Source organism: Gallus gallus, chromosome 2, assembly GCF_016699485.2.
Source record: "Gallus gallus isolate bGalGal1 chromosome 2, bGalGal1.mat.broiler.GRCg7b, whole genome shotgun sequence".
Taxonomy (NCBI): domain Eukaryota; kingdom Metazoa; phylum Chordata; class Aves; order Galliformes; family Phasianidae; genus Gallus; species Gallus gallus.
Genome location: NC_052533.1, coordinates 58,647,424 through 58,674,954, shown reverse-complemented (window position 1 = coordinate 58,674,954; position 27,531 = coordinate 58,647,424). Strand labels below are relative to the sequence as shown.

Below are 27,531 nucleotides of genomic sequence, written 5' to 3'. Positions count from 1 at the left end.
CAGCAGAGTGGCCTTCAGGGCCTTTGCACAAGATCTCCTTAGTGAGCTTCACCTAGGCCCTAGTCTCAGCATGCAGGGAGGTCTCTGTATTCTGTGGAGGAAGTGGCTGGACCAACCAAAATACAATTGCTCAACATCGGTCTTTGGAAGACAGGGGGACTTCTGGCCTTCAGGCATTGGAGCTTCTATGGGGAGGGGATGATCCAGTTCTTCTATTGACTTTATACATTTTGGATAACATCCAGTCTGACCTCTCCCAGCTTCTGTCTGGGTGTTTGAACTGTTAGATTATCTTTGGCAGCTAAGAATATATTTTTTATTTTTTTATACCAAAGTGAATATTGATGTTCAGCGGGTTATCAAAACACAAGCTTACATTACTGCAAAGAAACCATGGCTGTATTCTTTTCAGAATGAAGTCATGAATTTCTCCTCACGTTAGGGAACAGGACAGTAAATTATGTGGGGGACAGATTCAAATACAGTTTTGCAGTGAGCAGATCTATACAGATGTTTTAGGAAAGCATCTTTGTGAAGGATCTGTTACACACAGGCTTCCCAGATGTTGCAAGGGGTTGCACCTCTAAGATGTCATGCAGCTCATGGCCTTAATAAAAGTGCTCCTTTTCTTGTAAAGATTAAATCTTCTCACCCAAAGACAAACTTTCTTCCCACAATCTCCTCCGCCAAGGTGTATGGTGTCTGTGCCACTGAGATCTCCTACTCACAGAGGAGAACTTACTGGTTCCAGGTTAGACTTCATTCCTGGTTCCATCCATTTCCTGCCATTGTCTTTTTCCCTCCAAGGTGTTCATGCAAGGAAGTTGGCTGACAATGAGTTTCATAAACTGTTATGAGAGTTGTCGTTGCAGGCCTTGGTGTAGCTCAGCAGTGTGGGACCCAACCATCCTAAAGGGTGTACTGGGCTGAGCATATCCCATTTCCCTGTCATGACAAATACTGTGTGCCGTATTGACAGGCATTTGGTTTTAGCATAAGTAATCACTGATATGTTCTTTTAAGTAAGATTCATAGATGATGACTGCATTTACTGCATAAATTACTTCATTATTAAAATCAGGTCATTTGAGCCCCAAAACCATTAGCATGCAAACTATTAGCATAATTTCATAAGCTAATAAATCAAGCGCAGGAAAAGAATTAAGTGGTTCCTAGTGATAAGTGTTTCTTCAGAGATTAAGAAACACAATTTTCTTATGCATATATTAACATTTTAAAAGTGAATTCATGCAAAAGCAATTTTTCTGCATATATAAAACTTATGTTTAATAATCTTTATACTCAGCCTCCAGAGCTCCTTCAAAATTAATGTTTTTTCTCAAATCACTGTACAGTAATTTGGAGTTGAACCAGCTAGCCTGTTTTGATATAGTCTACCTGTAAAATTCTCTATGTTTCTATTAAACAGTCAAAGTTAGGAAATAAGCCAAGATATGATTTAGAAGAAAAATAGCTTGGATTCATCCTAGATAATGAAATGTTCACCCAAGGTAAACTTTGCATTCTTAAACCTAAGCAATACCAATGAAATTGTAATTATCTCCATAATTGCAATCTAGAACTACACTTGTCTTCTTATTACAATGGTGCATTAAAATTGATTTAATTCCCATATCTTATGTTTAATTCCCATTTCTTATGTAATAGAATGTAATATTGGCCAGAATGACAGAGATGGGCTCTTCTATTTGTCTCAATGACTAGATTCAAACTAATACAGCAATACAACTGTAATTATTTGGATAGACAAAAGTTGCATGAAAATAAAGCAAACTCCAAACTAAATGAAACTGTAATAATCAACAGATGACAATGCGTAGGAATTTTGTGTTACAAGGTGTCCACAATTTATTTATATTTAGATGGTTTTGTTTTCCAGCTCCTAGCCTACTGGTTTGGTTTGTTTGCTATATTCCCTTTATTTATTTATTTATTTATTTATTTATTTATTTATTTATTTAATATGAGGCCTTCTATGATAGGTTCCAAGGAATAAGAGATAATGTAATAAAATACCATACGGGGTATTTTGGATCTTTTGGTTTGTAAAATAATAAAACAACCTCAATCTTTTCCTGCACATGTGAAAAAAATGCTCAGTAGTTTCTTGTGCTTGCTGCTGTTTAATGACAAACTTGACTAAGACAACTCCACACTGAGAACTACTTCTTTGAGGAGGGTGGCATGTTGCTGGCCATCTCCCTGCACCAGTTTACCATGGGACCAGGCACAGACCACAGCTAGCACAAGGGAGATTACATGCAAGAGGGGAAGTATGAGGACACTTCTTTTCACAGCAGCTGGTTATTTTATCAGCTTTACTGCAATTTGAAGCCACAACTTCAGACACAGAAGAATCAGTGTTGTCCCAAGTGCAGCAGTAGTGGTTTCCTGTGAGCAACAGAGATGGTGGGACGGTCACCAGGCAGTCTCTGTGGAGGAGAAGGCCAAAAGAAACATATTATGAGTACTCTTGTCACAGTTGTGTAGATCATGTACATTGAACAAGGTGGACCCATGGCTCAGAAGACCAAGTATTAATTATGTAAATAAGGAAGAAGTGGTGCACTGTCAATGTGCAGTTTTCCATGGCTGTTGTTCTTTTTTTCTGTTATCCCTTCTGTCTTCTCTGTCTTCTGTATTTCTGTCAGGACATTGTAAATCTCCCAAATTATTAGTGTGTTCCATAACTTTCCCCATCAGAAGAATTCAGCATCTTATTCCTCAGTTATGATCTGTTTTGCATTCTTTTTTTAAAAGCAGATATTGAATTACTGCTGCTCCTGGCAGGTCTTTAACTTGTTTGGAGACTGTCTGTGCTGTTGTATATGCATGAATCATTCGTATCAGTTGTAGATTGTCCAGGACTATGTTTCAGGTACTTCTTCAGAAGGGTTTATCAAAACTCGCTTCCAGGTCATAAACTTATTTTTCAGTGTTTGTGTAACTAATTGCACAGAGGAGATTATGCAACTAGCATGTTGAAAACACCCATGTGAAATGGTATTTATGAAAATTTTCTAATCAAAATGTGAGAACAGTTATGAAGTTTGGCAGTGTTGCTTTCTGTACTACTGAATAGTAAAAAGATTTGAAATCTGATCTGAATAAATTGGCATGAGTTACGAGTTTTTACAACACAGCAGTCTCACCTGAACTCAAATGGAGGCTACTGTTCAGATGCAAATCCTAACTTGAAGTTTCTGTTCATTTATAATAGAATACTATTGAAGACAAAGAACATGACTCAGCTGAGTAAAATTCCTTTGTCAGGATTTTATTTACATGTATGAATACATGTAAAAAGAAGAATTTGCATTTCCAGGATCATTCAGTTGTTTTCCTCAGACAATGGTGGTATCTTACCTTTCACAATGCTAGCTTATTTCTTTAGTGTGGAGCACGCAACATGAAAGACCTAACATGGCTGAGCAATGTGCTTATTTTTCAGAAGCCTGTAAAGAAGGTGGTTCCCGCAGGCAGCGAGCTGTGCACTGACCCCAGGCTTCTGCAGCGACTACGTCTGGAGGAGTTTCTCCACTTGCTGGAAAGAAAACATAAGGAGAATTTTAGTGGGCAAAATAAAGGCATCTCTGCTCATGTGAATGCTCACCCATGAGCACAACAGAGCAACACATGTGAACCACAGATTTTGTTTCTCTACTTTTCTTGCAGTCATTCATACTGTTACCTTTTTCAATGTATTGATCTGCTTTTTCTGTAAACGGTGACCCCTTGTAAAGGGGTAAATTCAGCTTGGAAGTAATGTCTAGTAATGTCTAGTTTCTGATATGCCTTTTTTCAAGGCTCACTGAGCTGAGGAAAAGGGTATTTAAAAAGCAGACTTTGAATAATGCTTTATTCATTACACTAAATAGCTTATTCATTTACTAATCTGACCAATTCTAACTACTGCTCGCTCATTGTATTCTCTCTGACTCACGAAGGAAGAAAATAGAGACAAGTAGACTGTGTTGTCTGTGCCTGGCAATTACGGTGCACATCAGTGGTAGCAGGATGAGTGGAAGTTCAAATCCCTTTCTGCTGTATTCTATTAATTCAAGAAACTGCTTTGTATGAAAATGCACATAGGGCAGCACTTAGCACACATAGTTCAGAGCCAGGAAGGTTGAGACAATCAGCTGTAGATGTACTCAGTTACTTCCTGCCATCATCTTTCCTCCCACGAAATCCAGACTACTCATGGAAATCCTGAGCTATTGCAGACTTTTTTTCTGGAAAAATGACATGTCACCAAGATCTTTCAAATTGCAAGAAAAGCTTTTGTTTTTTGTTAACTCTTTCAAGAATCTCTTTTTACAACAAAAAACAAATGCTTCATTTTCCTTCAGAAGAGAAAATTGTGTGAAGGAGGAAAACTTACATAAGAAGCAGTGCTATAATGTTACTCCAAAAATGTCAAACACACATTTGTTCTTCGGAACAAAAATTGGAATTTTCTGTTTTATTCTCCTGGTAAACCACTAGATACAGTATTTTAATTAGAAGTAACTTTTGATGACTGAGACAGAAACTGGACCATGAAAAAGGGGTTCTTCCAGGAGAGATGTTCAAAGTCCATTAAGACCACCATGAAAATCTCTGTGGCCATTTCAGTGACTTGCTTTGTTACCAAATCTGCTCACTTCTTAAACTAGCTAGCCAATTCAATCCTTGCTTCATTTTAGAATGGGAAAATATTTATTTAACAAGAAAACTGAGGAATAGTACTTATTTTTTAAAAGTCTACAAACACCAGTACATATGAAAGTGTATGACTACTGATGAACAAAGCTTTTGTGCCAAAGAAAACAAGGAACAGGGAAAACAAGAAAACAAGGCTTTAAGGTAGTGTTCCTGCTTTGTCATGTAGATCTTGTGCTGCAAATTTGGAATTACAAAATTGAGGTGATTGTAGAATTTGTATAAGTACCTGTTTTTCTTTCCCATTTTCTTCAGTGACTTTAAACAGACCAAAACCCAATCAATTTTTCTGAATAATTCAAAAATTTCAGTGGTGATGGTGGTCTTAAGTCTCAAGGTAATAACATGAGGTTTTTGAGGCAAAGTTATTCAAATGGAATTCAGGTGCTAACTCAGGACTTTAAAATTTTCTGTTAAAATATATACAAAGCAATGAAATTCAATATTTCTAATGTATCAGAATAATCTGCTTATGCTGTTCTGTGCTGTTTTTGCTGTTTTGTGAATCTCACTGTGGCTGGTAAAGAATTTTGTTCATTGCAGGTGATCTGCAGTTCAAGGTTCTTCCTTAAGGAATAATTCTAAGAAGATATTAATAAAATTGGAAGAAATTACCAAGGTAAGCTGCAGAGAACAAAGAGAAGTTCTCCATTAAGACCAGAAACTTGGCCCACGGTATTTAGGTGAATCACTTTAGAGTATCTCCCATATATCGTATATTTGGGATAGTCTCAGCCTCTAAAATATACGGAAATCTATTTGTGGCCTGTATTTCAAATAAAAATACTAAAAAATTACTCTAACACTTTAGAGAGTTTTTAAACTAACCAACATTTATGATTTGATCATTTGTGAACAACTATCAGCTATCTCTATAGGCATTAGGAACCCATTTCTGAACCAAGACATTTCTTCCTCACTTTCCTAATACCTCTGGATCTGGGGTATCAGTTTTGAAAGATTTAACTCTTACATGAAAATATAAGATCTTCAAGCCTATGCATTGTCACAGCAGAGAAAATCTTACCTTACATTACAGTCAAACATTAGTGCAGCACATTTTAGGAAATCCAAAGAGCAGATACAGTGACAAGCCTATTATAGCTGATGTGAATGCGATTGTACATTTTTGATTACATAGCCTTTTCTAGTGGACCAATGTCAGCCAAATTGTTAAAATGCTTACCAATAGGACGTGTCCTTCCTTATTCTTTATGTCTTGCTGTTGGAAAACTGAAGTAGGAAACCTGTTTCCAGTCAATTCTAAATAAGAGTAGCCAAGTTTGTGGAAAAATACAGATGAATACGGCCTGAACAGGCGACTAGCCCATGAGAAAGAGCTCTTGCTGGCTTGGGAACACAAGTGAACTGCCTCTAGATTCTGGATGCAGCTAGAAGAAACTCCCTTGAGAAATACTTCTCTGTAGTAACTAAGTATCCTTGCTTTCTGCCCATGACTTTGCTTATCCTAATACACCATACTTTATTGTCTCCTGCATTTATATGTATGGCCATGCTACCAGTGGGTTGTGTGGAATTCTTGTCAGCGAGTCACCACCAGAACCTGTTGGAGGTAATCCCAGTGTAGACATTCTATCAGCCAGCCGCCACCAGTAATGAGGACTTGGGGGAGTGTCCACCAGCCAGCCCCCCTGGTAACATGAGGACCTCTCTATCAAACTGATGAAAGTTAACTTCTTGCCTCCATGTACTCTCTTCAGGATGGGTAAACCTTACACAAAAGAGCTGTCATTTTTGCATTACACAAAGTAAGCTAAGGTAAATCAAGTTAGTGACGTAAATCCAACTTTCATAAATTAAGGGGTGTTAAACCATTTCTTTGTCATTTAATTTCTTCAGGACTGCAGCTGTAGATTTGCTGAAGGACTGAGCTCACTTCTTGTTATTGATTGTTCTTAAGTTTCATGTATTTTAGACAATTCCAAGAGTAAGACAACAGAGTGGCTGTGGCTTCTGTGTCTTTGGAGGTATTCAAAACCCAGCTGGGCATGGTGCTGAGCAACCCTCATGGACCCTACTTTGAGCAGAGTAGTATGACTTGACTATTTTCAAGGGTCCTTTCCCACCTCAGGCATTCTAGGATTCTGTGTAGACATGTTGCTGTTGTCAAGCTGTTAGTGAAGAAATATGAGCAAAATTTTAATCTTTAAATTTTCCCCTGCCATCACATTTACAGATATACTTTGTATACACATATACTTTAAGATGAGCTTTTAACTACTGAATTATCCTTTCTGTAATATAGTGAATTGTTCAAATGTAAGACCTTTTAAATGGGAAATTTAGATGTTATGCCAGCAATTCCTCTTCAGAATTCAGAATCAGTTGCCAATTAAGTGGTTATTGACTTTATCTTTGGTCTATGAGAAACTTTCTCACCAGATCTTCTCTGATTTTTCATTTTGGATGACTTACAACGTACTCATTTTGATAGTATTTACTGTTGTTTTTATTTCCCCTTGCTGGTTCCAGTGTACTGTAAGATGTTAAGTGAATTTAGCCATAAATGACATAAACCTTTTCAGTAGTCTTAGTATTTACCCAGATTGGCTTATTTCTATATCTCTTCAAATGTTCTGAATTTGATCTCTTGCTGAATAATCTGGATGTTCAGTATCTGTTTAAGAAGAACTGTATCCACTTAATGGAAGCACGCAAGGATGCAGAGCACTGGAAAGCAGCAGAACTCCTAATTTAGTCCACTGTCTGTATTTATCGCTGTTGTTCAGTGTGTGTGCCTTCCCTCCCACCCCAGCTGCCAACACACAGATGGCATTCCCAGCAAAGTAAACAATTTGGATTCAGTACACTATTTGTGGTCTGGAAATGGGAGCAGCTGACTGGGAGAAGGGAGGAAGGGGAGGGCTAGCTTTACATATTTTGGGTCAAGTTCTGACCTGAATTATACCTAGTCACTGCAGGGAGGTCCTGGGGCTACCAGCGGCAGGGGTCAAGACAAGGTCTGGTACTGTACACACTTGGTACATTCTGAGGTTTGGATTTAAATTTCCATCCTATGCAATTATTGAGTTCTAGCATTTTAGCAACTTTAAATAATTAAAAGGCCTGGAAAAAAAAATAGGTATTGTTTGCCTTAGAAACCAAGTGAAAACAATGAGGAAGAAGAAGGCACCTCTGCGAAGTTGTTACGATTAAACCCAGACAAACAGTGGAACATTTGCAGTGTCTATGAACAGATGTCTAATGACAAGCAAACAAAACAGTAATTCTTAAATAATGATTTATCTTTGGTTTATTTTTAAAGGCCTTTTGCTCAGCCCTTTCATATTAGTCATTTTGATATGCTTATAGTATTGTATGCTAGCCCCAGTGTCTACTTAGAAACATGACTGTCTGGGGTTGGATGCAAGAGAAGAAGAAAGGAGAGACAAGGTTTTTTTTAGACTAGAAGATAACATAGGCACAGGTGCCCCAGATTTTTTCTTCAGAAAAGAATTCTTCAGAAATTTCAGGTGCCTGTAACATTTTCAGACTTTCCTTTCCCAAAGCAGCACATGACCCAGAGTGAAAAGCTTCAGATAAAATGATTTTGCTGAACAAAGGCTAAGAGAAAATGTTGCTCTTTTAGGAATCTTAAAAATATTTCTGCAACTGTTTTTTGTTGAGAAGCTCTAGTACCTCCATGTGTTGCAATGATTTGGCACATCTGACAGCAGGATTTTTTTTTTTTTTGGCCATTTTTGAATGAGTTAAAACTTATTCAAAATACATCTCACAGTAAGAGTTTCTTAAAAATATCAGTTCATAAATGCACGGCAGAGTTCTTACTGCTCAGCTGCAGTGGGGCCACTGAAGCATCAGATCTGAGAGCAGAGACAGATGTCCTTTCCAGTGACTTGGGCTAGATTTAAGCAGGTACTGGCCCACCTGCTGGGCACTGCTCCTGTATCTCAGATGTCATAGATGATTATCTGAATGCTCGAACTCAGATTGAATGCAAGTGCAGGAAAGCAGTGCCATTCACTGACAGTGCTATCCGAACAGTCCCCAGCTGCTCATTCCCAGCCTATGCTGTCTTTCAGTTGACCTTGTAACATTGTTTATGGGTCTGTGTGACAACTGGATCAGATATTCCCCACCCTCTCAAAAAGGAAAAGAAGAAAAAGAAAAAAAACAAAAACAAACAAACAACAACAACAACAACAAAAAACAACCAAAGAAAGTTCCAGTTATTCTTAGCCTGAACTCTGTCAATACAGAGATGATTGCCAATAGATTTGTTAGACTGTAACTGTCTGTACCCTGAGAGATCAAGAAGAGGGAGACTGTCTTTTCCATGCACTGATTTTTCCTCTTGTTTTTTTGTGTGCAGATATCATAAGGAGACCAAAATGTATTCACACCTGCAGTACAGTCAGGACAGCAAAGTGAGCAGCTGAGGGCTGGCATTCTGCCTTCAGAAAGCAGACAGCTGTGGCTGGTAATCCCCTGAACTGCCACTGTAGGGTTTGATAAAGCTTATAAAGCCTCTCTGGCAGAGCCCCTCATGCTCTACCACCTTAAAAGGCAACTAAGAAGTGTTAATAGTGTTTATGTATGAAGTCAAAGTCTCTGCTGGTGCCATGAGCACTTTGTTATGCACAAGAAATGCATTAATGTTTCTGTCTAGAGCCACAAGCAAAATTCTTTATTGACCAGGAGGAAAGTTTTGTAATCTATTTGAATAATATCCCTTTAATTAGAATCAGAAAACACAGGACTATCAGACTTTATAATCAATCAGTTAGTGATAATGCAAAGATTTCCCACTGTTCCTTGGACAAACCACTTACAAAAGCAGGCTTGTATTTTTAAACAGAAATTGGATTTGAAAGAGATGTGGCACAAAGGTACCTTATAGTCTTTGTGCACTATAAAGAGTTTCAATGGTGGGAATAATTTTGGCTCATTGGTGCTTGCTGTTGCTTTCCACAAGGAGCCCACGGGGAACCTATAAGCTTTTTATAAGAGGCCTGGAGGCCTGTGAAAAATTACCTGTGAAAATTCAGGATTTGCTTTGTAAAGCTCTGCTCTTCCACTGGGTCAAAAAAGAAAACTAGGAGCCTGAAACTGGTATAGAAGCATACATTTGTGCTGTAGATGACTGCATGCTAATACCTGTGTAGTCAAGCACGTGTGTTTGCCCACTATGGTCTTAATCATCTTTTGAGTTCTCAGGTAGATTTCTCAGTGATCTGAATTCTTGGGATGCCAACATAAGAAAACTCAAATTTATTTAAGGAACTTATAGGGTTTAAACAGATATATACATTGGGAAACAAAATGGAGTGATTGGAATGATGATTTTAAATAAATACCAAAAAAAAAAAAAAAAAAAGAAAGAAAGAAAAAAAAAAGAAAGAAAAGAAAGAAAGAAAAAAAGAACAACCTCAAACTGAACAAGCTGTGTTTCATTCTCTTGTTTAATTAAATTTTTTGAGAACTCCCTTTTTGAAAAGCATATGTGACACAGATTTCCTAGTCATTTGGGAATGAGTTAGATATGTGTCTGCATATTATTCAAATTCCAGCTGATTAAGACGCTGTATATACCAGAAGTTTCCTGTGATATTTCTATGGTTTATTGTGAACAGCAAAAGTAGCTTGGAACTTTTAGATGAAATGATTTTCATCCAAAAACACACCTATTTGTCTAAGCCAAAACATGGTAGGAAGTGGATCAAATAAGATTTCAAAACACTGAAAAACTGAATTTGATAAAAACACATTTTTAACACTTCAAAGGTTTTGTTCTCTCAAAAATGGCTTTTAGTTACAAAATATACACTAGTTCTAGTACAATCCAAATATTCTTAGATAACCTAAGAGAAATATTGCCATTGACTCTTTTGACATTATCATTATTTTTAGTTCCAAAACTTTATCAAGGTCTTAATTTGTAATATCTTTTTTCTCTCAGTTCAAGAAAGGGATGTTTTCACAAGATGGGAAACAGTCCAAATCCAGTCCTAATTTAGTCCCTTATGTTACACAGAACTTGGTTGAGCTTGGTAGAAGGGAATAAAGCAGAACCACGTAAGAACCTCAGGAAAAAAAAAAAAAAAGTTCTACTTTCCCTTTACATCTGTTCCCTAGCCTTAATCATCCATTATCAGCTATAGTTCTGGTATGATTGATTATTACCAGGTATCCATTCCAGCAAGTAAAGAATAATGGTGAAGGATAATCTGAATCTACTGTTTATGCAAATGTTCATGATTCTCTACTCAATGACTAAACAAATACAAAACTTTTTCTATTCTTTCAAGCAGGGTTATTTATTTTATATGTTATAGATTGATATTTACAAATTAATCCTTTTTAAAAATGGAAAAATTTTACATGTTTGTGTCTCTCTTTCATATGATAATGAAAATAAACCTTCTGTTATTATGCAGTTGTTTTATTTCAAGATAACACAGAAAGAAAACTAGCATGTTGACTTCAGTTCATTAGGGAGCGACAGAAAAGTTCTCTCTCATTCTATGTCCTGAAAAAATACTGGTTTACCTCAAGTTATGATATACACTAAATGACTACTGTTCTGCTTCAGTGGTTGAAAATGCAAAAAATTATTTGTATGTTACTACATTTTATTTCAAAGAAATCTTTTCTTATTCATTATAAGTTTATTTTTTTAATTTAGTTACATGACCTAGAAGTTGTAGTGACTGAAAGCGGACAGTTGGAGGTGAGATATCAAGTCTCAAGCTTCTACTGGGAAAATATGTAGAAAAAGAAGGTGTGATTAGGGATGTTTTGTTGAGAATATGGGAAAAAGGAAACAGAAGATTTCTGTCCTTCTTGGAAAAGAGCGCTGTGAGAATTTCTGACAGCAGAAGTTGAATCTGAGATCTGGGTACACTGAAGCCAATGATGAACCTCCTGAAAACATCATGTCACTGGAGCTGTTTGTCAGGTAGAAGAACATCTGAAGGCCCTGGAAAAGGAAAGTCACCAGACAGCAGCTCACTCATATCTTTGTTGTCACCTTAGAGAATTAGAGGTGACACTCAATTTAGAAAATACTGGGTTTAACTGTAAATAACGCTTTCAGAATTTCATTAAAGAAAGAGTTGACAACTGAACTTTACAACGTTCACTTGCAGGTGCCAGCAGTGGGACAACTCCTCTTTGCCTGACTCAGATTCAGAGAGGCTTTGGGTTGCCCCAGGCCCAAGAAAGACAAAGGGCGTGTACTGCTATCCAATCCATGAGCTCATTGAAAAAGGTGATTTCCTCAAGGCAGAATTTACATTTTTGCTGTGTTGGCCAACATGGTACACATGTTGGGTAGATCATCAACTGCTGTTACTTGTCGTAGTTCTATGGAATTTGGTGAAGTCTGAGCAATCCATACAATATGAGGATTTCACCTATATAAGAAGAATCAAAGAATATTTTACATTCAGTCATTTTTCATGACAGAGGACTGACTTGATCAATATCTTTTTATAGGGCATATGTAACTACAGAATTAATTCAAGTAGGTTGTTTTTTTCTTTTTTTAATAAGCTGGAAGTTCTATGATTTTTACACTTTCATATGCTCATTAACTCATCATTTACTATGAATTCATCCACTTGCAGAGCTTGATATATATGTGATTTGACAATTACAATTCTTTCTGTTTAAGGACAAATTTCAATTTTCTTGTAATTTCACCCACTGGAAGGATAGAAGTATTCTTTTTCTTTTACAGAGATGAGTAATTTTCCATCATATCATGTGTGGTGGCACTTTTTTTCTTGAAGAGTTAAAGGCTAGATGAAAATTTCATCCTACTTTATCTTCTCTTTATATTACTTGCAGAGTCTTCTCTCTTAGTTATCTGCTCCTGACATTTTTAGTCTTAGTTCTGTTCGGTGTCCTTTATCTGACTCATATTGTTCAGATTGATCCTTAGAAGATTCTCTACAAACTGCAGGAATTATTTAAAATCAGGCTGCAAGAAGGGCCATCCCAGCTCAGACTGAAAAAGACCTATCTAACCCAGTATCTTGGCTCCAAAAATGAGGACAAATAGTGAAAAGTGGACGATTACTGAAGATTATAATAAAATGATAAGCTTGCAGTGATAGCTACCCACATTATCTTCCCAGCTTCCAGTGATACAATATCCTAAGTCTGAGGCTGCCTCTTTGCATTTAATAGGTCCTGGTGGATGAGTTCGTCCAAGAGATTTTTAATTCATGTCAGCTTCTGTAAACCTCAACATCTTGTGACAAGCAAATTCAAAGTTGCCTAACTGCTGCATGAGGCAACGCTTCTGGTTTTATTTGTTTTGAATTAACCAATTATTTTATGCCTCCTTGTTTACTGTCTATTGTGATACAAAAACTTCCGTTCCCTCTGTGACCTGTCTTTACTACTCCTGATTTTAGAAAGCTTTTATCTTTCCTTCCACTACCATAGTGGATTTCTTTTTTGTTTTGCTCACGTATGCAATTTACTGTAAATTTAGCTGTTAATATAGAAAGACTTAAATAATGCCAGATGTCTTTTCTGATTGTTTTCAAGAAATATGGCTGTGGATGTTTTGTTTCCTAAATTTTCTTCCTTTCATCTAAAATGATATACTTGCCTCTACAATTTCCAAGTTACCTGAACAAAGTTAAAAGATGGAAGATATTACTATTTTTTTTAACACCTTACCTTTGTTATTTGTTCAGTTGTTGCAATTAATATTTGCCTTTTCTAAGATAAGAGGTCAATGTTCAAGTGCTTCCTTGCTGCTAGCAGCTGGTGGGCATCCATGGCTTATCCCACAGAGTGCAATCAGTACCTGACAGTACCCTCCCAGCTGCCCTGCTGCATGGGATCACAGTGTGCAAGGCTCTCAGCCACCTCCTGCAGTATTTTGGAGCACTAATGCAACAGTGCTAGCTTTCCAAGGAGGCTGGAATTTACAGTTTCACTCTAAACAAGCTTCTGGACAAGGTCCATCTGCAGCAGCTTTGTGAAACTGCAGTACATGTAGAATAACTGAGAAAGCCGTTGCATGGGGCACACAAACTCCAAATTCGGGAAAATAACTTGTTAAGAGTGCTACCAAATGAATTTGCCATTTTTCCCTTGTACTTTCATTCTTGATTAATGGACTGACCTTGTCTGAGAGTACTCTGAAAGGCTCTGTCAGTTCAGTAGGCAAGAAAAACTTAAGATACAGACTTGTAACTGCATTTGCAGCAATGAGTGCTAACCAGAAGGAGAAAATCACAGAATCACAGAACCATAAAATTGTAGGGGTTGGAAAGGACCTCTGAAGATCATCTAGTCCAACCCCCTATTAAGGCAGTTTCCCTACAGTAGATTGCACAGGAAAGCATCAAGGTGAGTTTTGCATATCTCCAGAGGAGAAGTCACAACCTGTCTGGGCATTCTGTTCCAGTGCTCTGTAACCCTCAAAGTAAAGAAGTCTTTTCTCATGTTCATAAGGTACTTCCTGGGTTTCAGTTTGTACCTGTTGTCTCTGGGCTTCCACTTGCTTCCGGCACTTTATAAGCATTGATAAGATACCCTCTCAGTCTCTTTTCCAGGCTGAACAGCCCAAGGTCTCTCAGCCTTTTCTTGTAAGGGAGATGCTATCTTTGTGGCCCTCTGCTGGACTTGTGAAGCTCATAAAGGTACCTCTCCATTCAACTCTCCAACATATCTAGATCTTGCTGAATGGCAGCACAGCCAGAAAAAGGCAGTAAATTATTATACGTTCCTAGAGGAAATTAAAACTTGATTTTTTTTTTTTTTTCCTGAATTCACACACTGCAAAAGCTGGAGAAATATATTTAAATGCAAACTTGCATCCTTGTTGTAACTGTGGTATAACTGTGGTATTATTAGTATGGTTGCAGGGCTGAGCTTTGCTAACAAAATGCAAAATCTTTTTATTTTCAGTTTTTGCAATAATATATTTCAACAGCAATAAGTAGGCAAACTGTAGGAACTATCTCCATTTTCCTTGAAATGTGCCCCGCATTACAAAGTGCACACAGGGTGATATAAGAGAGCCATTACAGACTTTGCTGGCTTGCCCAAGACAACTTTAATAAATGGAAGGGCCCAGTTCTATTTCAGGACAGTGGAAGGTTATGCTGTTCCCCTATGAAACACACTGGAATGGTCATAAACACCATCCACCTCAGAGCATTTAAGACAGTAATTATACAATTACTGTAAGGCACAAATGAATGAAATCTTCTTTTAACATCCTTTTAGTTTCTCATGAGGGACTATAATAAAGAAGGGGACAGACTCTTAACAGGGTCTGCTGTGACAGGACAAGGGGAACGGTTTCAAACTGAAAAAGGGGAGATTTAGACTGGATATGAGGAAAAAGTTTTTTATGGGAAGGGTACTGGAACACTGGAACAGATTGCCAGGTTGCCTAGAGATGTGGTGGAAGCCTCATCCTTGAAGACATTCAAGATCAGGCTGGATGGGGCTCTGAGCAACCTGATCTAGCCATAGATGTCCCTGTTCATTGTAGGGGAATTGGACCAGGTGGCATTTAAAGATCCTTTCCAACTCAAAACAATTGATTCTATGATATGCTGAAATAAGCCTTTGCTAAGGTGTGGGCTTCAATATTTAGTAGAAATTAGAGCTTGCAGCCAGAACCCAAGATGAAGGGAGAACATGTTCTGTCTGCATTTTGGATATGATAGGGCATTTTGGATAGGAAGTATGTTGGTTAAGCTTCAAGCTTTAGGTGACTGTTTTTTGTCTCAGAAATATCAGTGTTCCTTTTGCCTACCTGAGGCCATCCCTTGTCACTCACCAAGGAGTGGACCTTAGGTGCTCTTTGGTGATCCTTTCTCAATTTGCCTTGTGAGATGAGGACAACATGAACACAAGTGAGAGACCAGTGTTTTGAGATATTTTGTGTCTTCAGTGGCCAGTTATATCTGACTAAAATGCTCCTACATATCTGCTTTGGTGTCCTCCTCAGAACATTCAAAGCAGTACTTCAGTAGTACAAACCAGAGAGCCCGCAACAATTCCTTGTCTGTAAGTGACTTAAGTTGTGTTTAATGCTCTAGAACAACCTTATTGCAACATCACAGTGATATCTTCCAAACCCAGCTCTTTATAAAGGCTGCATTGTCTGCCAGACTGATGTTAACACACATGATTTAAATGATGACACAAGCAAAAGTTCTGCTCTAAAATGAGGAAATTAAAAATATCAAAATATTATCTTTCCTCTTGCCAATGAGAACAGCTGGCAGGATGGGTTCACTGAACAAAACTTTGGCCAGTAGACGTAGGTTATCATTTCCACAGACTTTCCCTCTGAAATACAGGATTAACAAAACATGCTATTTTTTTATTTTATTTTATTTTGAAATTGGAGCGTTTGTGCCTTTCATCTGGTGAAATTTAGCGTAAAAGTGAAAATAATATCAAAGTTACAGGCGTCATAGGGAGGCTGTTAATGTGGGAACAAGGGGCATTTGGCCAGTTAAAATAATAAAAGGCTATACAACTTTCCCAGTGATGGCTGAAACCCAATTAGTACTTTCCAAGTAGAGCCACAATATTCCTTTCCAGATTATGCGGTTTGGCATGATTCAGAATGAGTAAACTTGCTTTCCTACAAGGGAAAAATATAATTAACAGGAGAAAAAAAAAAAAAGAAAAAAAAAAAAGGTCATGCAGCATTATGCTTTAAATAAGCAATAATACACCATGGGATATACATTAATCAGTCAATATTAATACACCTTGGACAGGCTGAGGCAGAGGCAAAACAATGTCTCAGCATACAAAAACATACATATGTTATCCTGATAAAACTTGCACCTATGTGCAAGAATGAAATTCAAATGAATACTGTATTTCTTTACTGGACGATAAGAAGGGAAGGTGGATTCAGTGCTCATGTGCAGAGTAATCAAACATCCTTCTTGAGAAGTACATTTTCTACTAACATTATACACTTTAAAGCAATATGTGGTTTAGTTATTTTCCTTTTGTTTGAACACCTGTTTTTTGTTTTGTTTTGTTTTGATTGTGCTGCTGCTGAAGGCAGAATGGTTTGGAATATTCTTTTTTTCTTAATTTGTTAAAAGGGCTTGGAAACAAGATACTCACACCAAAAGGCACTCAGTATGTTCTTACTTATAGTAAACAACTTCTCAGGACTCTGGAAGTGACATAAAGCCTTCAAAGACTCAACAAACCTGGAAATAAACTAGCAGGATTAGAAAAACAAAACAGCAGTTTCCAATTTGGAGGTGAATGTGCAAATGAATTGTAAGGATTGTTTTCTCTTCTGACTGGTTTTCAACAGTGTTTTTAAAATGAGCAGAATGTTCAGCTGAAGCTCAGAAAGAGGGGAACACTTGTAAAGCAAAGGAAAGCATGGTAACCCATGGTAAATACATAGTATGGCGGCAGAATGAAAACAGCTCTGCTGGGAGATCTGCTTATTGCTCAGCTAATTACTCTGTTCATGAGAAAGCAGAGTGATATGCTCGGCGGAAGATGAAAAAAAGAAGAAAAAGTAAAACTTCAAAAACCTGGGAACCACACCCATCACCTGAAGCTTAGACCACACACCTGAAAGGGAGGAACCTACATCCAGTCCCAGCACAGAGTATGAACATCCTTATCTTCCTTTCAACTCCACCATTTTGCAGTTATTTTATGTACTTACAGAGAGTGTTTGTAAGGGAGGAATTGCTTTTTCATTTCTTGCTTCTTCAATAGTTAAAATAACTTGTGATATCAGAAACTTTGATGAGCTGCAGTGCTGCTCCTGCATTACTGTCCCAAGTTCAGTCCAGTCCCAGCCCCAAATGTGTCTCCTTTCTCTGTGAAGATCCCACACAGTCATCTGAACAGCCCTCCCTGCTGTACTGTGGGTGAAGGAGGAGGAAATGCATGTGCAGTGGATGGAGGAGTTTATTTGTGACCTGCTGTATTGTACCAAGAGTCACATATATGTTACATGCCTTCTCTCCAAGTTAATCCACAAATCAATAACTGATTGTATATAGCACTCCGCTGTCATCTACACAAGTTAAGATATGCCCTGAAACACCTGATTCTAAGGAGTTACTTGAAAGACAGGAAAATCCTCATGAGCCATAGAATTGTTCTAAGTATTAAACCAATTCAAAGAAAAAAAAAAAAAAGGAAACAAAAGGCCCAAAGCCTTGTGTTGTGGACTCCATGATTTTAAACTGCTCCCACTTCTGGCAGACTGAAGGGAAAGAGAAGACAGCACTGTGGCAAAGCTCAGAGAGAGGGGCTGTCCCACCTGCCTGCATGGCATGAGAGCATCAGTGCTGATGCACAGCCTCTACTTCTCAGAGCTGAACCTTCTGCAGTTTTGATCTTGAATCAGTACATTTCTCCTTGCAATTTGTGAAATCCTTCCGCTGGACATACAATAGAACAAGTATTATTGCTCCTTGGAGTTTTACCACATGTTCTACCATCACCTCTCTATCTAAAAACGAACCTTAACCCTGTTCTCTTCTTAAGACAGATTCACCTCACTGATGGTAAGGAATGGACATGTATAATTCTGTGGTCTAACAGATTTATGCAACATAAGCATGAAGAAATGAAAATGATACATAAATACAAAGAAGGACCAAAAATTTCTATGCCTAAAGACAACTTCTCTATATTTCCATACTTATAAATCTATTTTTAGGAAACAACAGCCTGATTTCACCTTAAATCAGAGCTCCAAAAAATCTTTTGGAAAGGAACTCACCATAAGAAATTAAGAGTGAATGACCGAGGAAAAAAAAAATCTCTGTTTTACATGGAAAATATTTTCTGAATACTTTCTCATATTAATACGAAATGGGTTTTTACTTTGTATTAACTAATTAATGAGACAAGCTTCTGATATGAACACAACCTTCTTAGCTTGGAAAATTTTATTGATTTTAAGTTCAGATGACATAAGAATGTTTTGCACAAGAGAAAAAGTCATTATTTTACACTAAGAAAATAATGCAATATTTCTCATATAAATAACTGTTCAAGGGTGATTCTGTGCTCTGAAGCCCCCCCAAGCTGTTTCTAATAGCTTAACATGTTTTCTGCATAGAAGATTTATTAATGGCTAAATTATGCCATGGAAAAAACACCTTGTCAAACAACAATCCCGTATTTACCTGCAAAACCCACTATCCTTACACACAGCAATTGTATTTTATTTTCCTTGTGTTTTTGTTCTTGCAGTGCTTTCATCACCCCTGTGGTTCCATGTACCCTCCAGCGCAATGCGCATTAAGCAATGCGACTGATATCTGTCATGTGTAGTTTAATTCTTTCTTAATTAGCCTAACACCTCTATCAGACTAAAATCAGTCATACGGTATTATAATCTACGGCATGTCTTACTTTGCGTCATGTTTCTCTTTGTAAGGTGGTTTGTAAATCGCTTTCCTTTAGCAACTCAGTAAGTCTATCATTACTGAAAGAGGAGGATAATGACAAAGCTCTGTCCCAGTCTGGCAAATACTTTAGCTAACCTCAACCAGCAAAAAAGAAAGTGAATTAGGGAAAAAGGTTGCTTTCACATTAATCTTGTCAAGCCAGAATGATCATTCGGTTACACCCTGCTGCAAACATCTGATGTCTGAACTTGTCTGAAATACTTCTTAAAAATCATGAGTTGGAGGTCAAATAAAGTAATCTCTTCTAACAGAAATATCACCTCTTTTATTTTTGAAGCCACTATTTTTATATGCTAGGTTTACAGACATCATAGATCTCAGGATTTATAGAATCGAAGCCTTCCAAACTCACCTTAACAAAATGAAAAATAAGTAGACTTCTTCCTCCTTTGATGAAAGTCATTATGTTAACACTGAAAAATGTCCACAGCTTATCTGCTTGGTATACCAGTCATTAGTCCACAGCTATCAGCTCCACAGGGATTGTCTAAACAGAATACAACACATTAAAACATGACTAGAAACACATCAAAAATGTAACATGTTCACTTAACCACTTCAACATCAAAGAAGGTATTACGCAGCAACAGCCAAGGAGGAAACATTAAGTAGAACTGCCTTTTAGTAACTTAATAAAATAATCCTGCATAAATACAAATTCCCATTTCAATAGGCAGATTCTCATCAACGTTAAAACTGACAAAAAGATTTTGCAAGAATTCTATTAAGCTGTGCTTGCCAGCAATTAATTCCTTTCTGAATAAATTTTCTTGTCCTAGTACTCTTAGGAAAGAAAAAGAAAAAAAAAAAAACAAATTATAACGCATTTTTAAAAGATTTATCTTTTTCCTTCCAAAAAATCCCTTAAAAGCCTACTTCATCTTTCTAATAAATAGAGAAGCTCTTCCTAGAAAGTGTGACAATGCACAACTCTTCTACTGTCTGTAATTTTACAACCATAGCTGTTTAAAATTCCTGGCTTCCATGACAAAATAAGGAAATTTAAATCCTTTTCTTAGGGATTTGAAGTTTCCAAATTCCGAGATACTTGAACTAATACTCCAAAATCATTAAGATGTTTCTGAAAATCTCAGTGGTTTTTAAAAGCTAATAGGTATAAATACTGTTTCAAATGCGTGACCCTTAAGATGGAGCCTTTACAACCAGATAGCATCAAAAGGCTTTTTACTGTGAACAACTCTAAAAGTATTGAGGCAAATAAGTAAATATTAATTTATTTGAAACAGTCATGTAAGGAGCATATTTCAGTGGTACATCAAACCACTTCCAGGAAGTGACTTGTGAATAATACTGCCTCTACAGACCTGTCTACCACAGAGACTACCAGAAGTACTTTGCTGTAGATACCACTACTGTTTTCTTTTAGTTGTCTACCACTATCATGGTAGAAGCAGTAGCCAGAAGCTGTGCGTTAAGCTTTAGTTCCACACCAGAAAAGACGTTCAGCTGTTTTGGCAGTGAATGTAAACCCAAGGCTTTTCCCCAGCTTCTCTGAGGAGGTGTTGGGCTGCAAAACCCCATAATCCTTGCATGCCACATTGAGGGATTCTGTAAGTGAGATTGGGTTCTCCTGCTCTAGTACATCTGAGAATTTTTTCTCCAAGCTAAATAAAATACAATATTCAAACATCTCTGTGTACATAAGATAAACAAACAAACAGCAGCAACAAAACCACCACATTCCTAAGGGAGTTTCTGCATTTATACCACTATGTTCTCTCACACCATACTTCCAAAAATTTCTTATTCCTTGATCATTCCCAGTGCTTTCAGTGTGATATTTCCCTTTGTCTCACAATGCTATTTCTTTATATTTTTCTATTATGTTTGGCATCAACTTATCCAAAACATGTAATACCTTTGGAAGAAGTACACTGAGAATACACACAGTTAAACTATCTTTGAAACATGTAATGTTGGCAAGAGAAAGATTAATAAAAGGACAACTATAAACTAGAAGCATATCAGTTGCTAGCAACATAGAAGATAGGTTTGGGTATGCGTATTAGGTGACTGTGTAGTTATTAAGTTGTCAGTGGGATACAACAATGAGAAAATAAATGTCATGCAAGGACGGGCCACTTACAATATTTCTTGTAGAGAAAGGTGAAACAGCTGTACTTTAGTTAAAGGCACCTGAAGGATCTCAAACAGATTTTTCTCATCATGATCATGAAAGATTAAATAGGTAAAGAGCTGCAGTAATTACTAGGGAGAAGTCTTTTTGAGAGAATAGCTGCACAATTTCTACTTGTTTAGTATAGCAGAAACAAAAGCTGATACAGGAAATAATTATCCTCTAAAAACACAATAGGCTGGTAAACAGTAGGCAGAGAAAAGAACTATTTACTCTACTGGACAATGTTGGCACAGGAACAAGTAGGTGTAATTTGGACACAAATAAATGTAGGCTGGAAACTGGAAGGTTTCTGACTATAAGAGTGGTGAGATTCTAGAGTAGCTTTCTAATAGATGTTGTGGGGAGGAAAAAAACCAACAACAAAAAAATCAATCCTCAAGCTATTTAATGATGAGGATTGCTAAGATCATGGAAAACTCTAGAGGCATATTTCTTGTGTAGGTAAGAACTGCATTTTGATCATCCAGGAGATAGCTTCCAGCATAATCGTTGCCTGCTTTCTGAAAGCGGGATTAAAAATATATATATACATGACTATATAGAAATTAAACCATATTTTATATTTATATTTAATCATATTGATGTATTAGAAATATTATTTCAGCAAATGCTATCCGTATGTAGAAGGTATCTGTAATTAGGCTTGCGCTTCACAAAAAGAAAACAGTTTAACTTGATAAACAGTTATCACATTGTATTCCACTGTCTGGAAGCTGATTTTTCTAAATGGAAAGACACAGTTTGTCACATGTTAATTTTCTTTCTTTTCTGTTTTCTTTTTTATGTTCTATCTTCATTTTCTCTACAAATCCAAGGAGCAAAGGAAAAATTAAATATTGCAAAAGCAAAATCATAGAATAAAGATATTCCTCTACAAGTGCCAAAATATAAACAAGTGATAGAATCCCACTGAAAAGAGGGAAATGATGGCATATGCATATTTGAAAGTCATGTCAAGTGTATGTATAGATATGTGTATATGATTAGACAGATATTTTCATCATAAACAGATTATCATTTATATTTTTTTTGTAATGCCACTTTAAAAAGATTTATTGTGGAGGAAACGATATTATAAACTGGAGTATGCATAAGCTATTATCTTACAGTTCATAACTTCTCATCAAATATTACAAAAATACATAAAAACATGATATCATAACCATCAAAAGTCACACTGGTTAGTGTACTTGATGAGATAGTGGAGCATCTCTATGTGGCTGTAACATATACAGAAAAAGGGCACAGAGAAACTCTGCACCTTGCTAATGGAGAAGCACAATTATATAGGCTGGCTATAAGAGGCTACACTCCACCTGCTGAAAAAAAATGTAATAGCCCTAATGGTGACAGAATTAATTTAGAGAAATTAAGATAATAAGAAAAAAAAAACATGTCCATGTGATATATATGCAGTATAAAAAAAAAAAAAAAAGGCAAATTTATTTGATTATTGAAATGAATTTGTTTAAAGTTACACAAGATTTTGACTGAAATTTTCCTACACCGATTTATTTTTGCATACGTAATATTACTGAAATGCGCTGTTTCTTTCCCAAAGAAGGTCTGAATGCCTGCCTTTTTTTTCCATCAGTAAAGGACAGAAGTATGTATTTGGAAACAAATAGGTTTATGAATCGTTATAGATTTAAGGGTAAACTGTCTGAACTAAAGCCAAAATAGACATTTTCATACTTCTCCAGCTTTGTTGCTGTCTGAAATCAAGTAGCGCAAAGACATAGTAAAAATAATGCTAAATAATTAAAAATATGAAACTCAAATTTTGATTCACTTTAATTCAAATGTTCATCCATGAATGTCAGTTGTTGCCATTTTTTCCACATGGAGGAATTCAGTGACACCTTTTCTTCATACACACTTCCATGTCAGAGTGTCCCTCTGCTGCCCTCTGTCACATGGCAACAAAATGTAAAAGCATATTGGCAGGCAGGTTCAACCTCTACTGCCATACCACCAACTTTCACCTCTAGTGTTATGGACCAACATAATAAAATAGGAGGCATTACTTTTGGAGAGCCCTTGTAGAACATTCGGGACACTGGCAGATGGAAGTCATGCAAATCAGATTACATTCTGCTACATGTAAATGTATAATGTTACGAGAGTGATTGGTTAGTTGTTCATTATTATTATCATTATTATTAAAATATTTATTTTCTCTAGCACCTAATCAGAGTCTGAAACCACAGCTCTTTTCTTTGAGGGTCTGATATTATTTTCTCTCTTTTAAATGCAATCATCAATCCAACACTACATTTGCATGTTTTAAATAAAAATAGATAAGAGAATTGCAATGAGGTTGTTCAAGAAAAAGCGGTTGCATGTATAATGCGAATCTTTCAGATTTTAGTCTGTAGCTTTATTCTGTCTGCTTTCTAAAAGTAATCTCACAGGGGCACATAGCTTTCTTACATGGTGTCTGTTCATCAGCCAGATGAGAATCAACTCCCAAGTGTACCTCTTTTGTTTTCCCTTCATATGGCTCTTTGCACAATCGTACTGATGTTTTTTATAAGAAGTGTGACTAGTATATAATAATGCAATTCTTTTCTGCACTATTGTTATGAGTGCATATAAACTCTAGAAGAAATTGAACTATTAATCTACCAACAAGGTAATTATTTCAGAGGTGTATACCAGCAGTGTCCCTGGGCCACTGCTATAGTGGAAGATGAAAGGACCTCTCCAAATCCAAGAAGGTTGGGGATTTTTCTATATCATATTATGGCAACATTTTAACACTTCACAGATAAACTAGAATGACTACTATGGTTTGGTACTCAGCCTTTTATTTTTCACTCTTGATACCCCCAGAGTACCACTCAAAATTCATTCAAGTAGTCACTTTATAACTTTTGTGTAGGGCCTATCCACACTGGCCACTATCAGTCTTCTCTGTTTTACCAAAGACCTCATAATTCCCTCCTCATTCTCAAGGTAAAATAACTCCTGACTCATTTCTAACTCCTTAATTAGGTATAGAGTTCCTGAATCAAGCCGCTGCTTATCAGTCATTTGACCAAATTCAAAAATCCTGCTTTGCTTCCTGAGACTAAGTTAAGATCTATCTCTTGTTCCTTTTCTTCTAATTTAGACTGCAGATTTTTTTCCCGGATCTAGTGTGTCACACAAGGCTGTGTGCAAACACTCACTGCTCTTATGTTCTGTGCCTAATTGATCCTGCAACTTTTTCACCAAATCCTTTAGGAACCTATTTATTTCCCCTTCTGCTTGTCTGTTGAAATACTTATCCTTTTGAGGTACCATCAGAACCACTCCTAAGATAGCACACACCATGGCTTTTTCTTTTCCCAACCACATTTTCTGTTCCTTAGGAACGGTTGCAATTCTTTCTGCTACAGCACTAGGACCATGACAATTGCTCTGAATCCAAGTCATTTCCAGTAGGAAGGACATGCATTACACTTTTCCAACATTTCAGTAACAGGAGAGCAGTTAAGCACTGGCTTTTCCTGGGGCAGCTATGTCTTGCCACTGCTTGTACCTCTTCCAGAGTATAGCCTTCCTGGTGTACAGCTGAGTGGTCGCTTCCTGACACTCCCTGCCTGCACTTATGAGGTGGAACATCAGTATCCCTCACACCTCTCCTAGTTTATAGCCTTCCTGGTGTGTAGCTGAAAGGTGGCCTCCAGACCTTTCAAGGAGATCCTGCCAACTCTGCCAAATTAAGATGTTACATCCCATCTACGAAGAGCGGGAAGGGTGACCAGATTCATAAATTCCATCTGGCTAGATTAAGGTAAAATGATACTCAAGGTCCAAACACAGTCATCAATTTTAATGAGAATCTCTGTACTATGATTATCTTTGAAGACTGGCACTCTTACAGTTATATCTATCTAAGCTGTGCAGCAAAGTGTGTGACTTCATAAGAAATCAAAATAAGCCTTGCATTACATAACAACTTTATGTGGGAAAAAGAAAGAAGAGAGAGAGCTGGAGGGTGTTGGGGGGAGACAGAGGGATGGATGGTAAAAGAAATCACCAGTCCACGTTCCAGCACTTGTCCAGGCAATAGGACAATTGGGGTTTCCTCAGTCTGTGAGAACATTTGTCCAGAAGTTCCAAAGTACTGAAGTTTCAGCTCCCCCCAGATCTTCTCTTAGGCATCTTTTTATGCTATGCCTGCTAGACTTATGTGATTTGTCATCAAAAAGATCACCACAAACAAGTTTGCAGTCAAAAATTCTACAGTGAACATGGGAGATTTGGACAGAGCAAGGTCACCTCTCCTCCACAGGGTTCCCTTCTCCAACCATGTCTTCAGCTTTCAGCCTATTGTTATGGCTATGGTCTCATCTTGTTAGGTGTTTGAGACAATTCCAGGCATACCACAGAGAATGTGTTTTACATTGGTCTGCTACAGTTGAGAGAACTCAGCACTTCAGCAAGCCAGACCCAATTGTCAAGCATTCAGGATATGAAGTGCAGCTCATAAAAAGGTCCATTTTAAGTGGTTGCCTAGAACCAAGGTCTGTGGCAGAGGAGAGGACACACTTTAACTCCTAAATATACTAAAACAAACACTGAAAGTCAAGAAAGCTGAAACCGTATGCAATTCGTAACCAGCTCAGGCCAGTTAGTTTGCAAAACTGTCCCTAGGGAACAGGTAGGTGATAAGTTTGATCTAGACTGATTTGAAGAAAATGATTCCATTTTAGAAAAAGAACTGCAATAATCCATGCTGACTCTGTGCATAATACTAGGTATCCTACATCACTTAGAGGAAAGGCAAAAATAGTACTTTTGCTTGCCCCTGTAAATGGGACATAGTTGCTTAGGATGATATGAAATGTGTGGCCTACTTATAGGTATTACTGTGCTAGGGCATATGTAGTTATATCGCTGTGCATGAATGTACATGTCAACAAACAGTACACTGGGTCACGGAAACTGTACTCCCACCTCAGTATTGATTGACAAGTTGAATTTTTTAGGGAATATGACAGGTTTACAGAAGAGCTGCCTGTGATGACATAGAAATTAAAGACGTACTTACACTTTAAGTACTCTATTATGATCTTTTTTCCTGTTTTATTTTTTTCTTCTTGTTTTAGTGTTGAAGTCAGAAGAATCATAGAATCATAGAATTGCTCAGGTTGGAAAAACCTTCAAGATCAATTCCAACCACAACCTAACCATACTACCCTAACTCTAACAACCCTCCGCTAAATCATGTTCCTGAGCACCACATCCAAACGGTTTTTAAACACATCCAGGGATGGTCGCTCAACCACCTCCTTGGGGAGCCTATTCCAGTGATTAGCAACCCTTTCAGTAAAGAAGTTTTTCCTGATATCCAACCTAAGCTTACCCTGGCTCAACTTGAGGCCATTTCCCCTCCTCCTGTCACCTGTCACCAGTGAGAAGGGACCAACCCGGCTCTTGCTGTAAACACCCTTCAGACATTGGAAGAGAGCAATAAGGCCTCCCCTCCCCTCACATCCCTTCAGAAGTGTGCAGTAGATGAGTTGTCTCCCATCCTCCAAGTCCCTCAGCATGCCTCTTTTTCCCCTAGGCAATCAACCAGACAGTTCCCACTTTTGGCAATTACATCAATTCCCCAGGCTACGTAAAGTTTCTCAGAACCTTTCACTACCTGCAGGTCAGAGGAATGACTCACTGCTGGAGACACATTTTGAATGAATACAGGTGGCAGAAGGAACAGAAATGAATGAGTAGGAGAAAAGCCTTTCCAATTGAATGTTTCACTGAGTGTAACGGCACATAACTCAACCCTACATTCAGTACTGCACAATTTCTGTAAAATACTGAGTGTAAATGAATAGTAGAATGACAATCCTATAGGCAAATAAAATCAAATTTGGAGTTGGAGGAGTTGGGTGTTGTTCCATCTTAATTGTTTTTTATTTATTTATTTTTGTTTGTTTGATTTTAATAACTGCATTTCCCAATTTAGTATTTTCCACCGGGGCTAATTCATAGTGTATGTTCTAGCTATCCATGTCTAGCTACAGATGTGGTATACTGTTGCAAATAGTATACAAATTGCATACAATTTGTTGGTAACATTCAAGACAACACCTGTGACAGAAATAGTGTTAAAAATATCTGGGGGAAAAAAAGCCAAGTTTTCAGGCACTCATAGGTCCATATTTTGAACTCTATTCTTAATTCTCTGTTCATTATGAAAAATTC

At 37.3% G+C, this 27,531-nt stretch overlaps 2 long non-coding RNA genes across 3 annotated transcripts in view; one reads left to right on the top strand and one right to left on the bottom strand.

The window, feature by feature from the left end:
• Positions 1 to 14,280, top strand: part of LOC107051651 — a 92,667-nt gene extending 78,387 nt beyond the window's left edge. For both annotated transcript variants that reach the window (XR_005856196.2, XR_006936191.1), the window contains 2 exons: positions 3,473 to 5,344; positions 6,249 to 14,280. This is a non-coding gene — a long non-coding RNA (uncharacterized LOC107051651). The remainder of the gene's footprint in view (positions 1 to 3,472; positions 5,345 to 6,248) is intronic.
• On the bottom strand, positions 303 to 26,813 carry LOC107051650. The gene is made up of 3 exons (XR_001463339.4): positions 19,522 to 26,813; positions 3,388 to 3,565; positions 303 to 2,453 (listed from the first exon to the last, which is right to left on the bottom strand). It is a non-coding gene; the product is annotated as an uncharacterized LOC107051650 (long non-coding RNA).
• Positions 26,814 to 27,531: the final 718 nt, after the last annotated feature.